The 14909-nt window shown below is 40.7% G+C and overlaps 1 protein-coding gene across 8 annotated transcripts in view; it reads right to left on the bottom strand.

The window, feature by feature from the left end:
* The window catches only part of setd5 (SET domain containing 5), a 211297-nt gene that overhangs the window by 155045 nt on the left and 41343 nt on the right, over nt 1-14909 (bottom strand). For 4 of the 8 annotated variants that reach the window (XM_073072849.1, XM_073072850.1, XM_073072843.1 and 1 more), the window contains exon 2: nt 6971-7026. The exons of 3 other annotated variants lie outside the window; for them this stretch is intronic. The gene's annotated coding sequence lies outside the window, so the exon portion shown is untranslated. Of the gene's footprint in view, nt 1-6970; nt 7027-7806; nt 7850-14909 lie in introns of those variants that run through there. One more of the 8 variants, XM_073072844.1, reaches the window with a different exon arrangement.

Here is a 14909-nt window from a genome sequence, read left to right as displayed (position 1 = left end):
AGGTCAGATATGGAACATCGCCTATCCTTTTGCCTTCACAGATGCTGCTCAACTAGCAGAATTTCTCGATCAGTTTGTGATTTGTTTTCAGTGTTACTGCAAGTAAATATTTTAGAAGGCACCTGAGAATCTTGTACCCAATTGATAAAAGATGCCCTTGAAAATCCTGACTCATGTGAAGGACCATTAATAGATTTAAGAACAACTTGTCTAGCTTTTTTCCCCCCACTGACAACACCACAGAAAGTCTGCGCTATGTTGCAAGTCATACTATCAAAGCATGTGAAATAAAGGGAATGATGATTAGTTACAATACTCTTTGCTGGCAGAGGAGGGGGATGGGTCATTGTTTCGCTGCTGCTTATGTGAGAGTGGGGCGGACCGTTGGGGTTCTAACATTTAAAGGTCATTCATTCTTTGGGGCACTCCTGTTTTTGTGGAGGTTTATGAAGAAAAAGAATTTCAGGATGTATACAGTATCCATTTCCCTAACATTAAATGCACCTTTGAAACCTTTGAACAATGTGCTATACTGTACATATTGTTAGAAGTCAAATGTTTATAATAATGTTCATATACCATTAAGTACATATCAATTCACACATTTCTCTTTTAATCAAATAATCTAATGCTAACCTGGCAAAAAAAAGATCTTCACTGACCTCCTTTTCAGAATATTCTTGTAAAATATCTTGAAAAGTAACTAATGTACTTACTCCTAGAATACTTGGCTAATTCCTGGGTTCGTTTTATTATTGTTCTGAAAAGTGTCTGAAGCAATTATGGTGACAAAACACGGAGTAATCAGTGACCATCTGAAGGAATATAAAGTTTTCCAATGTTTCTCCTGAAGACAAATTAATATATGCAAGTGTGCTCATAAATAATTCAACTTCTATGGTCACAAAGAAAAAGATAATTAAAGTTGTATCTTTATTCAAGCTATGCATGGATTCTAAACCTCTGAAATTAAGCTGAAATCTCACCAGGTACTACCGTACTTAAAAGATCAGGCAGTTTCATGACTACCAGAACACATTTTCCTCCTTCAACATCATTTTTTTTTAAAGTAATCAACTATTCAAAAAAATCATCTATTTTGTGTATTCTTTGCGTAGAAGGTTGAGGGGGGACTTGATAGAGGTATTTAAAATAATGAGGGGGATAGATCGAGTTGACGTGGATAGACTTTTTCCATTGAGAGTAGGGGAGATTCAAACAAGAGGACATGAGTTGAGAGTTAGGGGGCAAAAGTTTAAGGGTAACACGAGGGGGAATTTCTTTACTCAGAGTGGTAGCTGTGTGGAATGAGCTTCCAGTAGAAGTGGTAGAGGCAGGTTTGGTATTGTCATTTAAAGTAAAATTGGATAGGTATATGGACAGGAAAGGAATGGAGGGTTATGGACTGAGTGCGGGCCAGTGGGACTAGGTGAGTGTAAGTGTCGGCACAGACTAGAAGGGCCAAGATGCCCTGTTTCAGTGCTGTAATTGTTATATGGTTATATGGTAATTGTGGGAGCTTGCTATCTAGCTGTTACAATACTTCAACAATAATGATTAGATGTTAAATGCTTGATTATGTCCTGAAAATGGAAAAAAATGCATTATCAAAGTAGCTTACTTTATTCCCAACAATTTAAAGATTACACATATTTCCTCACAACCATATTTTATGTCCTTTGATTCTGCAGCTCTTAACGATTCCCCAATTTAACAGCATTCAAAAGTTGACCGTGTGCATTGTTTCCGAAGTCATTAATGTAAATAGGAAGTGATCAAATCAATACAGATGAGACCACCTTATTCACAACAGCAAGACTGTATCAACAACACCTCCATCTTCATAGATTCCTAACCACTGTGCTGTATCCCAAGCTATGGGAGGGGGGGAGAATATCAGATAAGCTTGATCAAAGTCTTATTAATAATTTTAAAGATAGAGTGGTGGAAAGCTTATGTTTCAGTCAGGTGAAGACATGAGCACAAAAAGAAACTGTCCAGAAATGAAGGAACACAGAAGTACACTTAGATGTATGGCTCAAAGCGGATAGAGATGGAGCGTGGGACAACCCTGAAAAACTACAGATATACGAATTGGAACTAGAGGGTAGATATCCAAAGATAGACACATTCATTGTCTGGGAGCTCATGAAGGCCAAAAGGGGGACAATTACCGGTATACATGACAAGGCAAATCATGCTAAAGGCGGCAAACGTCTTCATATCTAGTGGATGGAAGATGGGCCTGATAGAACATTGCTGCAGGTAACAAAGGTATAGATGAGAGCTTCAAATTGTAGATGGGTTAAGATAGGATGGCAAAGTGTTTACGTGAAGTCAGTGGCCATTTTATTAAGTACCTCCTGTGCCTAATAAAATGGTCACTGAATGTAGTGACATAGGACCGCTAGAAAATGAGGCAGGAGACATAATAACGGGCAACAAGGAAATGGCTGATAAAATGAATGAGTATTTTGCATCAGTCTACACTAATGAAGACACTAGCAGGTTGCCTGATGTTGTAGTGTGTGAAGGAAGTGGGTGCAGTTGTTATTACAAGAGAGTTAAGTGCTGAAAAAGCTAAAAGACCTAAAGATATGTAAGTCACTCAGACCAGATGAACTGCACTCTAGAGTTCTGAAAGAGTTAGCTTTAGAGATTGTGGTGGCTTTAGAAATGAACTTTCAAAAATCATTGGACTCTGGCATGGTGCCAGAGGACTGGAAAATTGTAAATGTCACTCCACTCTTTAGAAAAAAGAAGAAAGCAGTAGAAAGGATATTATAGACCAGTTAGCCTGATCTTAGTGGTTGGGAGGCTGTTAGAATCAATTGTTAAGGATGATGTGATGGAATTCTCGGTGACACAGGACAAGACAAAATCAGCATGGTTTCCTGCAGGGAAAATCCTGCCTGAAGTAGTTGAGACCATGGTATTACAGAAAAGTTCGAACAACATTAGAGGATTGGCTCAACACGTACAAAAGCTGGATGAACTCAGCAGATCAGTCAGCATCCGTTGAAATGAGCAGTCAACATCTCGGCCCAAAACGTTGACTGCTCATTTCAACGGATGCTGCCCGACCTGCTGAGTTCATCCAGCTTTTGTACATGTTGATTTGACCACAGCATCTGCAGTATACTTTGTGTTTAGAGGATTGGCTGATTGGTAGGAGGCAGCAAGTGGGAATAGAAGGAACCTTTTCTGGTTGGCTGCCAGTGACTAGTGGTGTTCCACAGGGGTCGATGTTGGGTCAACTTCTTTTTATGTTGTACATAAATAATTTAGATGATGGAAGAGATGCTTTGTTACCAAGTTTGCAGATGATATCAAGATTGGTGGAGGGGCAGGTAGTGTTGAGGAAACAAGGAGGATACAGAAGGACTTAGACAGATTTTGAGAACGGGCAAGAAAGTGGCAAATGAAATACAATGTTGGAAAATACACAGTCATGCACTTAGTAGAACCAAATGTGCGGACTATTTTCTAAACAGGGAGAAAATCTAAAAATCCAGGATGCGAAGGGACTTAGGAATCCTTGTGCAGAACACCCTAAAGATTAATTTGCAGGTCTAGTCAGTGGTGAGGGAGGCAAATGCCATGTTAGCATTCATTTCAAGAGGACTAGAATACAAGAGCAAGGATGTGATGCTGAGGCTTTAAGGCCAATTTATACTTCTGCATCAAATCTACGCTGTAAGTACAGTGTAGCCGCGTACCCTGAAGCATACCTCTCCAAAAATGTAACTACATGTTGTGGCGACGCAGACCGCAACTGTGATCAGTCCACTTGGTAGAATCGCATTTACAGTTGCTTCATCTTCTCTGCCATTTTCGAAATGACAGAGAAGAACATGAGTTGGAAAACAGACCAAATCAAGGCGAGGCTAATTGAGGAAGTCCGAAAATGTGTACATACGAACACAAAGAAACTCAACACAGTGGCATAGAAACCCCACCACCAACCAGCGTTTTGGTGGTTAATTGCAGAGTGACGCAGACACATCAACACACAAGTATAAATGCTCACAACAGCGTAGAGCCTACGCAGAAGTATAAATCAAGTTTTATAAGGCACTGGTGAAGCCTCACCTTGAGCATTGTGAAGAGCTTGGGGCCCCTCATCTTGGAAAAGATGTGCTGGCATTAGAGAGGGTGCAGAGGAGGTTCACAAGGATGATTCCAGGGATGAAAGGATTATCATACAAGGAACGTTTGATGGCTCTGGGTCTGTACTCACTGAAATTCAGAAAGATAAGGGTGGAATCCATGGGAACCTTTGAATGTTGAAAGGCCTAGACAAAGTAAATGTGGAAAGAATGCTTCCCATGGTGGGAGAGTCTAGGACAAGAGGGCACAGCCTCAGGAAAGAGGGGAACTCTTTCAAAACAGAGATGCAGAGAAATACCTTTAGCCAAAGGGTGGTGAAGTTGTGAAATTTGTTGCCACGTACATCTGTGGAGGCCAGGTCATTGGGTGTATTTAAGGCAGAGTCTGACTGGTTCTTAATTGGACATGGCATCAAAGGTTACATTGAGAAGGCTGGTAACTGGGGTTGAGGAGGAGGAAAAAAAAAGGATCAGCCATGACTGAATGGCGAGGCAGACTCAATTGGTCAGATGGCCTAATACTGCTCCTATGTCTTATAGTCTTAAGTTTGTGGTCTTCTGTTGCTGTAGCTCATACACTTCAAGATTCAATGTGTTATGTGTCCAGAGATGATCTTCTGCAAACCACTGTTGTAACATGGTTATCTGAGTTACTGTCGCTTTCCTATCAGCTTGTACTAGTCTGGCCATTCTCCTCTGACCTCTTTCATTAACAAGGCACTTTGCCAACAGAACTGCTGCTTACTGGACGTACTCCTCCCCCCCCCCCCCCCCACACCATTCTCCCTAAACTCCAGCCACTGTAGATCATATTTCTTCCCCATTCTGAAGTTTAGTCTGAACAACAATTGAACTGCTTGACCATGCCTGCATCATTTTGTGCATTGTGTTGCTGCAACACGATTGCACGATTGCAACACGATATTTGCATTAAGTGTACAGCCGTACCTAATAAATTGGCCACTGAATGTAAGTGGTCTCGATGACATGAAGGGCATAATTGGAAAGTGGTAATATAGTCTATACCACTTCTATACCACTTCTGAAAAGGCAGAGAGAAGCACGGAACTAGTAGCTGGTGAATTATCCTTGCAGGGTAACTGGGAAAAATTTCTTTTCTAGAATAAGGTTGAAGTAAGCAGCCAGGGTACTGCTGAGGACAAATGAGGTGTTGATGAGATGACTATCAATATACCTGATATTGATCTTGCCTTGAGGTTAATAATAAAATAGAAGAGTGTTTCAGGCTAAGGACTGTACATTAACGGTGTTGTGTACTTAGTAAACTTATTTAATAACTAGGCAGTGAATTTGCATATACTCAGTGCCTTTCACATTGCAACATTCCAAAGAGCTTTACAATCAGTGAGTTACTTCGAAATAGTTTTTTTGTGTGGAGAAAATGCATTGAGTGGGAGAGTTAACAAAAGTGAGACGGTGTTTATTTAGAAGTAGTGAGATCATTCAAGTTTAAAAAGATGTAAGGGATTAGCTATTGGTGGGTCATCAGGTGTCTGTAGACGCCAATCTGGGATCCACATATTCTTGCGGAATGGATATGAGTAAGTGGTGCTTGTGGCTAGTGGCTGGTCTTTTGGTTCTTCAGTCTCTCATTGCAGCCGTTGCTTATTCTCTGCAGCAGAGTGGAGGTCACTCTCATGTAGTGCAGCTCCCTCTTGATCAGATTTCCTCCAAGTGCATCTACTGTATGAAAGGTCTTCCCAGTTTTTAGATGTGATGTTGAATTCCTTCAAGCTGATGTTGATGTTATCTTTAAAGCATTTCCTTTGCCCACCAGGGCTCACTGGCCTTCCTTCAACTGGGAGTAAAGGACCTGCTTGAGGAGACTGCATGCAGCTGACATGAACAGCATTTCCGCCACAATAAAGCAACACAAACTCCAAACGATAGGTTATGTCATTCCAGTGCCTAACTCACATCTCCTCAAACAGATCCTTCAGTTTTTAGTAAGCATGTTAATACATAGCTGTAAAAAAAATAGAATTTGAAATTTCACCAAGACTTACAAGACAAGGTTCGGTGCAGACCATACATTATGAAAACAGAGCAAACTGAAGTTTAACTATATACTACATATTTCTGCCACAAGAGGAGATTGACACAGTTAAAATTATATTGAATGCAAATCTGTGAAATGCTGAAGGGTTGCTGGTAAAGTCTTGGACCAAAATGTTCTGAAAAAATTGGTGTTGTTGTGTTTGACTTTGTGACCTTAGGTATTTATGTTTGGTATTCAATTTATTCCCAATCTTGGAGTCAGATCACTAGAATCCAGAAAGGAGGAAGCATGATCAGGTGGGGAAAGAAAATACGGCATTAAATTCTCTCTTACATCAACAATAAAATGATTTGACAATGCTGCAATGATAGTTACCGGTGATCTTTCTCAGCTGGGAAGGTGGAAATGGATATAACAGGAAGTGCATTTTTTTTGTGTCAGTTGGATTAGGATAGTAGTAGTAGACCATACAGTTTCAATAAGATCAGGGAAATAACATCAAACATTCAAAGAGCAAAGGTTTAGATAATAAATACACCAAGTATTTAAAGCACTATTCTATTTTATCAAAACATCATGTTTAATGACAAAATGGCTGCTTAACATTAAAAGTCTTAAACTCTGCAGATTATATAATAATTTATACTACACGCAACAGGGAGCTAAAATGTAAAGCATGGAGCTCAAGGGCTTGCAAAATGCTTACATCTAACTGTTGGACTTATTTTGGACCTTATCCAAATCCACCATTTTGCCTTAGTTTAAAAATGATTTGGTTTGTAGACTACCATGTACCCGATGTCTTTGGTGACACAGTTAGGAACTAATTCAACCAACTTACCAGCACATCTGTCACTGTATCTGTCCTGGGGGAGGATGAAGACCAGCAAAAGCAGCCTAATTGAGAAAGGACATGAGCCTAATCATTTACAAACAGCAAAATGAAACAAATTTATCCTCTTCAGAAGGATTCACTCAAAATAATGTAGCTTTTCCCCAACTTCTATAATGCAAAGTGGCAATATATCAAGTTATCAAGGTTTTGTTTAATTAGTGACAGGATTACTCAAAGACATTTTACATAGAACGTTCTTGTTTCACTAACTTAGGCATTTCTAATCAATGGGGTGATACAAGCAGCTGCTGCATTTATTTTACTGTGCTAGCAGTCACTGTCAGATTTGGGGAATACTAATTTTTATTTTTCTTCCTGTTGTAAATTAGTAAGCAGATTGATCAGGCTTCCCACCTACATGGATGCACAGATGCATTCATTATCCAACTAGTGCTCAATTACCCAGAAAATTTAATTATACAGTTTTTCTACTTCAAATAAGAAAAATTAGTCTCTAGCATTGCTATTAGGATTGAAGCAACTAACTGAACACAGTACCAAGGCAGAATAAAAGGCAGGAGTGAGGGGTACAAAACCCCACAAAAAAGTACAAAAACATCAAAAACATTGCTTCTCAAATACTAATAGCACAAGAAAATAAATAGATCTCGTTCAGCAAATTTTTAAGAACATTGCTGACCTGTAACCTATTATAAGATACCTTTACCTTTTTCCCTAGTTACAAATATATATCAAAGTCAAAACATTAAAAATCTACCATCAATTTTATTTTTGAAGCATTCCAATTTTCCACCATCCTCTAGAAAACAATTATTTTTTACCTTCATTCCTGAAAGCTCAATTCTTAGACTATTCATGCTGACCCTGGAATACACAGACAGTAAAATCAAATTCTCCAGAAGTCCTCTAAGTTCCCCTTTGAATAAAGAAAACTTCAAATAAATGATCCTTTAATCTAAATTCTGAATCATTCATTCTTAGTTTATGCAATCTTTCAAGCAATTACATTTGTAATTCAGGTAGAGCTGTTAAATTGATGAGGTACCCATTCTAAATCCAATACATCTTTCCTATGATGTTATGAGCAGTCCCATCCGAGATGTGGTCCAACTCAGAATAAGAATCAGGTTTATTATCACCGGCATGTGACGTGAAATTTGTTAACTTAGCAGCAGCAGCTCAATGCAATACATAATATAGAAGAGAGAAAAAAAATTTTTTTTAAATAGTAAATCAATTACAGTATACATTGAATAGATTAAAAACGTGCAAAAACAGAAATACTGTATATTAAAAAAGTGAGATCTGTCCAAGGGTTTAATGTCCATTTAGAAATCGGATGGCAGAGGGAAAGAAGCTGTTCCTGAATCGCTGAGTGTGTGCCTTCAGGCTACTCTATGTCCTACTTGATGGTAACAGTGAGAAAAGGGAATGGCCTGCATGCTGGAAATCCTTAATAATGGGACGCCGCCTTTCTGAGACACTGCTCCTTGAAGATGTCCTGGGTACTTCGTAGGCTGGAACCCAAGATGGAGCTGACGAGATTTACAATCTTCTGCAGCTTCTTTCAGTCCTGTGCAGTAGCCTCCCTTCACCAGATTGTGATGCAGCCTCCACGGAGGCTCTCCACGGTACATCTGTAGAAGTTTTTGAGTGTATTTGTTGACATACCAAATGTCTTCAAACTCCTAATTAAGTATAGTCGCTGTCTTGCCTTCTTTATGACTACATTGATATGTTGGGACCAGGTTAGATCCTCAAGAGATCTTGACACCCAGGGACCTGAAACTGCTCACTCTCTGCACTTCTGATCCCTCTATGAGGATTGGTATGTATTCCTTCGTCTTACCCTTCCTAAAGTCCACAATCTGCTCTTTCGTCTTACTGATGTTGAATGCTACGTTGTTGCTAGGACACCACTCCACTAGTTGGCATATCTCATTCCTGTACGCCCTCGTCTCCATCTGAGATTCTACCAACAATGGTTGTATCATCAGCAAATTTACAGATGGTATTTGGGCTATGCCTAGCCACACAGTCATTTGTATATAGAGAGTAGAGCAGTGGGCTAAGCACACACCCGAAGTGTGCCAGTGTTGATCGTCAGCAATCCACACAGATTGTGGTCTTCCGGTTAGGAAGTCAAGGATCCAAATGCAGAGGGAGGTACAGAGGTCCAGATTCTACAACTTCTCAATCAGGATTGTGGGAATGATGGTATTAAATGCTGAGCTATAGTTGATGAACGGCACCCTGACAGAGGTGCTTGTGTTGGCCAGGTGGTCTAGAGCCATGTGCAGAGCCATTGAGATTGTGTCTGCTGTTGACCTATTGTGGCGATAGGCAAATTGCAATAGGTCCAGGTTCTTGCTAAGGCAAGAGTTCAGTCTAGTCATGACCAACCTCTCAAAGCATATCGTCACTGTAGATGTGAGTGCTACTGAGCAAGAGTCATTAAGGCAGCCCACATTATTCTTCTTTGGCACTGGTATAATTGTTGCCTTTTTGAAGCAAGTGGGAACTTCTGCCTGCAGCAGAGCGAGGTTGAAAATGTCCTTGAATACTCCCACTAGTTGGTTGGCACAGGTTTTCAGAGCCTTACCAGGTACTCCATCTGGATCTTCCGCCTTGCAAGGGTTCACTCTCTTTAAAGACAACCTAACATCTGAGATCACAGGGTCATCAGGTGCAGCAGGAATCTTCACACCTGTAGTTGTGTTCTCCCTTTCAAAGTGAGCATAGAAGGCGTTGAGTTCATTTGGTAATGAAGAATTGCTGCTATTCATGCCATTGGGTTTTGCTTTGTAGGAAGTAATGTCTTATAACCATATAACCATATAACAATCACAGCACGGAAACAGGCCATTCCGGCCCTCCTAGTCCGTGCCGAACTCTTAATCTCACCTAGTCCCACCTACCCGCACTCAGCCCATAACCCTCCACTCCTTTCCTATCCATATACCTATCCAATTTTACCTTAAATGACACAACTGATCTGGCCTCTACTACTTCTACAGGAAGCTCATTCCACACAGCTATCACTCTCTGAGTAAAGAAATACCCCCTCGTGTTTCCCTTAAACTTTTGCCCCCTAACTCTCAAATCATGTCCTCTCGTTTGAATCTCCCCTACTCTCAATGGAAACAGCCTATTCACGTCAACTCTATCTATCCCTCTCAACATTTTAAATACCTCGATCAAATCCCCCCTCAACCTTCTACGCTCCAATGAATAGAGACCTAACTTGTTCAACCTTTCTCTGTAACTTAAGTGCTGAAACCCTGGTAACATCCTAGTAAATCGTCTCTGCACTCTCTCTAATTTATTGATATCTTTCCTATAATTCGGTGACCAGAACTGTACACAATATTCCAAATTTGGCCTTACCAATGCCTTGTACAATTTTAACATTACATCCCAACTTCTGTACTCAATGCTCTGATTTATAAAGGCCAGCGTTCCAAAAGCCTTCTTCACCACCCTATCTACATGAGACTCCACCTTCAGGGAACTATGCACTGTTATTCCTAGATCTCTCTGTTCCACTGCATTCCTCAATGCCCTACCATTTACCCTGTATGTTCTATTTGGATTATTCCTGCCAAAATGTAGAACCTCACACTTCTCAGCATTAAACTCCATCTGCCAACGTTCAGCCCATTCTTCTAACCGGCATAAATCTCCCTGCAAGCTTTGAAAACCCACCTCATTATCCACAACACCTCCTACCTTAGTATCATCAGCATACTTACTAATCCAATTTACCACCCCATCATCCAGATCATTTATGTATATTACAAACAACATTGGGCCCAAAACAGATCCCTGAGGCACCCCGCTAGTCACCGGCCTCCATCCCGATAAACAATTATCCACCACTACTCTCTGGCATCTCCCATCTAGCCACTGTTGAATCCATTTTATTACTCCAGCACTAATACCTAACGACTGAACCTTCTTAACTAACCTTCCATGTGGAACTTTGTCAAAGGCCTTGCTGAAGTCCATATAGACTACATCCACTGCCTTACCCTCGTCAACATTCCTCGTAACTACTTCAAAAAATTCAATAAGGTTTGTCAAACATGACCTTCCACGCACAAATCCATGCTGGCTACTCCTAATCAGATCCTGTCTATCCAGATAATTATAAATACTATCTCTAAGAATACTTTCCATTAATTTACCCACCACTGATGTCAAACTGACAGGTCTATAATTGCCAGGCTTACTTCTAGAACCCTTTTTAAACAATGGAACCACATGAGCAATACGCCAATCCTCCGGCACAATCCCTGTTTCTAATGACATCTGAAAGATCTCCGTCAGAGCTCCTGCTATCTCTACACAAACTTCCCTCAAGGTCCTGGGGAATATCCGGTCAGGACCCGGAGATTTATCCACTTTTAAATTTCTTAAAAGCGCCAGTACTTCCACCTCTTTAATTGTCATAGGTTCCATAACTTCCTTACTTGTTTCCCACACCTTACACCATTCGATATCCTTCTCCTTAGTGAATACCGAAGAGAAGAAATCGTTCAAAATCTCTCCCATCTCCCTCGGCTCCACACATAGCTGACCACCCTGATTCTCTAAGGGACCAATTTTATCCCTCACTATCCTCTTGCTTTTAATATAACTGTAGAAGCCTTTCGGATTTACTTCCACCTTATTTGCCAAACCAAACTCGTAACTTCTTTTAGCTTTTCTAATCTCTTTCTTAAGTTTCCTTTTACATTCTTTATATTCCTCGAGCAATTCCTTTACTCCATGCTGCCTATATCTATTGTAGACATCCCTCTTTTTTCGAACCAAGTTTCTAATATCCCTTGAAAACCATGGCGCTTTCAAACCTTTAATCTTTCCTTTCAACCGAACAGGAACATAAAGATTCTGTACCCTCATAATTTCACCCTTAAATGACCTCCATTTCTCTATTACATCCTTCCCATAAAACAACTTGACCCATTCCACTCTCTCTAAATCCCTGCGCATCTCCTCAAAGTTAGCCTTTCTCCAATCAAAAATCTCAACTCTAGGTCCAGTCCTGTCCTTCTCCATAATTATATTGAAGCTAATGCTATTGTGATCACTGGACCCGAAGTGCTCCCCAACACATACATCTGTCAGCTGACCTATCGCATTCCCTAACAGGAGATCCAACACTGCCCCATCTCTAGTCGGTACTTCTATGTATTGTTGCAAAAAGCTATCCTGCACACATTTCACAAACTCTAAACCATCCAGCCCTTTTACAGAATGAGCTTCCCAATCTATGTGTGGAAAATTAAAATCTCCCACAATCACCACCTTGTGTTTACTACAAATATCTGCTATCTCCTTACACATTTGCTCTTCCAACTCACGCTCCCCATTAGGTGGCCTATAATACACTCCTATCAGTGTTACTACACCTTTCCCATTCCTCAATTCCACCCAAATAGCCTCCCTAGAGGAGCTCTGTAATCTATCCTTCCAAAGCACCGCCATAAGATTTTCTCGGACAAGCAATGCAACACCTCCTCCTCTGGCCCCTCCTACTCTATCACACCTGAAGCAACTAAATCCAGGAATATTTAGTTGCCAATCACACCCTTCCTGCAACCATGTTTCACTAATAGCTACAACATCATAATTCCATGTATCAATCCACACTTTAAGCTCATCCACCTTTCTTACAATGCTCCTAGCATTAAAATAGATACATTTAAGATACTCTCCACCTCCTCCTCTCTTTTCATCCCTAGCAATGCATTCAAATTTATTATCCTTTTCTTTCTTCTCCCCTACAACTTCGGGCTGAGCGCATCCCTCCTCCATCACCTGCCTGTCCTCCCTCACACACGGTCTACTTACTTGCTCTACTGGTGAACTAACCTCCTCTCCCATAGTTTCCTCAAATTGATTTCCGCCCCCCCATCTTACTAGTTTAAAGTCTGCCCCGTAGCCCTAGCAAACCTCCCCGCTAGGATATTGGTCCCCCCAGGATTCAAGTGTAACCCGTCCTTCTTGAACAGGTCACGCCTGCCCCAGAAGAGGTCCCAATGATCCAGAAACTTGAATCCCTGCCCCCTGCTCCAATCCCTCAACCACGCATTCATCCTCCACCTAATTCCATTCCTACTCTCACTGTCGCGTGGTACAGGCAGTAATCCCGAGATTACTACCTTTGCGGTCCTTCTTCTTAACTGCCTTCCTAACTCCCTATACTCTCGTTTCAGGACCTCTTCCCCTTTCCTACCTATGTCATTGGTACCTACATGTACCACGACCTCTGGCTCCTCACCCTCCCACTTCAGGATATCTTGCAAGCCCTGCCAGAGTTGCTGTGCACCTGTTGTCGCCTCGAACCTCATTCAAAATTGTCTCTTCACCTTTGAAAGAGCCCTCCGCAAATCATACCTGGTTTTCTAGTACCTTGGTCGCCAGACTTGAATGCCACAGATCTAGCCTTCAGCAGAGGACGTACCTCCTGGTTCATCCACTGCTTTTGTTGGGAATGTACAGTTAAGTCTTTGTGGGCACACATTAATCTACACAGGTTTTAATAAAGTCGGTAACAGCTGCAGAATACTCATCCAGGTTCGAAGATGAATCCCTGAATTGGGACAGCACTGCAATATTTGTGCACCAAAAAGAGTTGTTCATGCGGTATACTCCACCTCCTCTGCTTTTAAGAGACTATTGATCTATCCCAACAGTGCATAGTAAATCTGTCAATCTGAATCGCCTCATCCAGTACAGAAGGGGTTAATCAGGATTCCATGAAACATCGGACACACGCTGTTCCAATGTCCCTCTGATTCAGCAGCTTAGCTCTTTTATTTGTATGGTACAGGATAGCCATTCTTTCAATCGGTCAGGCGCAAGGCCAGTGATTCAACGGGTCTTATGTTTGCAGATCCCAAATCACTTTCGATCATTAATGCTTCTAGCTTTTCCTCAAAATGCTTCATGCTTTACACAAATCACACAAAACAAGTTTTCTCCTATTTTTCTCAAATTGGAAGGCACCTATTCCAAGTTTCAAATGGAAACTGAGAATGCCTAATTCCCAAGATATTTCTTAATGGTGTAGATTCAAATACAATATAGCATTTTCAATAAGGAAAATCAGTAATACATATCTAATCAAACGGACGTAGGTCTAATTGGAATGTACTTTCAAAGGACCAGCATGGGCTGAATGGCCACCTTCTATATTGTAAGTATAAAACATTAGATTTTTGAAGTAAAAGTTACTAATGTCAATTAACACTGAATCACAGCTTTCATCACTGTGAATCTATTGATGCATGACAAAATACACAATTCCTTAAACAGTTATTTCTTGATATCAGGGAAATTATCCAAATGGCCCTAACTGTAAGATATGATGGATACATGAGTGTACACACAATCGCCTTTCAGTCAGAAACTTTAAATATACAATGCTCCAAAACTATTCAGTCCTCAACCCTTGGTTCACATAAATGAGAATTACAACCAGGGATTTTGACCAATTTAACTGGAAACATTTATTTGTGAATCACATGCTTATCTTTTCACAGAGCCCAAAAAACAGGGAAAATTGTAAAGCATGAAAGACTAAAATTCAAAACTGAGAAGTCAGCAGTTTAAAAGTCATCCATCCCTCTTTGCTCAGCATTTAGTTGAACCACCTCTTGTAGCTATTAAAACCAGTAGTCTTTTTGGTCAGGTCTCTATTACCTTCCCACAATGTGATGGAGCAAGATTTGCCCATTCCTCCTTACAAAATTGCTCAGGTTGTGTCAGGTTAGTTGGGGTACTGCAGTGGACAGCAATTTTGAGCTCATGCCCGAGATGTTCGATTGGGTTAAGGTCAGGATTCTGACTGGGCCACTGAAAGATTTCAATTTTCTTCATTTGAAACCACTCCATGGTTGCTCTGGCAGTGTAGACG

This window comes from Hemitrygon akajei, chromosome 19, assembly GCF_048418815.1.
Source record: "Hemitrygon akajei chromosome 19, sHemAka1.3, whole genome shotgun sequence".
Classification (NCBI taxonomy): Eukaryota; Metazoa; Chordata; class Chondrichthyes; order Myliobatiformes; family Dasyatidae; genus Hemitrygon; species Hemitrygon akajei.
The sequence above is the reverse complement of the archived record's forward strand: the minus strand, read 5'-3'. Positions and strand labels throughout refer to the sequence as shown.